Below are 1,059 nucleotides of genomic sequence, written 5' to 3'. Positions count from 1 at the left end.
ATGTCACACAACTTAAAGAAAAAAGGTTAACATTTATATAATATTACTTATAAAATTATGATGCTTTGTCAAACAGCTATGTCGGTGTATGTGTTATTCCAAATTGTCGACTATCTGTTTCATGGCACCAACGTGACATAACGCAGTATAACGTTAGTAGTTAACTTGTGGCTTGAATTATAACTATAAATTATGTGGAACTGCATTTTTCTGACACACTTATTTTGTGTGTAGTTTCCCAAAAAACACAGATAGAAGACGGGCATGGGTAGCAGCAGTAAACAGAAAGGACTTTGTCCCGGGTGACTCCTCAGTCATCTGCAGCTGTCACTTCAGACCTGAGGACTTCGACAGGACTGGGCAAACTGTCCGTTTAAGGGACGGAGTGACTCCTTCTGTATTCAATTTTCCCAAGCATCTCTGCAAGGACTCCTAAAAATAATACTATTGTACACTGTATATATTTTTTGTAAATATGACCTAATAATGTAAACAGTTCTGTGCCCAGGCTCCCATGAGCACTGTGGTGTTATACATATGAGATTAAAGCAAAATTTTGTGTAAACATGCAGCTCTAAGTCATTTATTTTCACTTGTACAAAACCAACATTTGTTAATCTGAATGTGTAACTACACTGCAGCTCGGCACAACCCTGCTGATACACTATTTTATCTTAAAATGTGAATAAACATTTATAATCAAAATTAAATGACATCATGGTGGGCATTGTACATCTAGTAAGAAAAAATAATATTTATTACATGGGGAAAGTTTAGTTTAAATGTGTTGTAGAACTATTACTCAGATTCAGATTCAGATTCAGAATACTTTATTAATCCCCGGGGGGGAATTGTTTTTGTTCCAATGTTCCGTGCAAAGTTGAAATAGAAATACAGCATGAATGGAAACAAGAGATAAAGATGAAGATATAAATAAAATACTAAAATAGACAATGAAATAAGTAAAATAAATATTAAAGTAGACATTAAAATAAAATAAAATATTAAAGTAGACATTAGAATAAAATAGAATAAAATAGAATATTAAAGTATATTAAA

Source organism: Epinephelus moara, chromosome 18, assembly GCF_006386435.1.
Source record: "Epinephelus moara isolate mb chromosome 18, YSFRI_EMoa_1.0, whole genome shotgun sequence".
Classification (NCBI taxonomy): domain Eukaryota; kingdom Metazoa; phylum Chordata; class Actinopteri; order Perciformes; family Serranidae; genus Epinephelus; species Epinephelus moara.
This window is presented reverse-complemented; position numbering follows the sequence as displayed.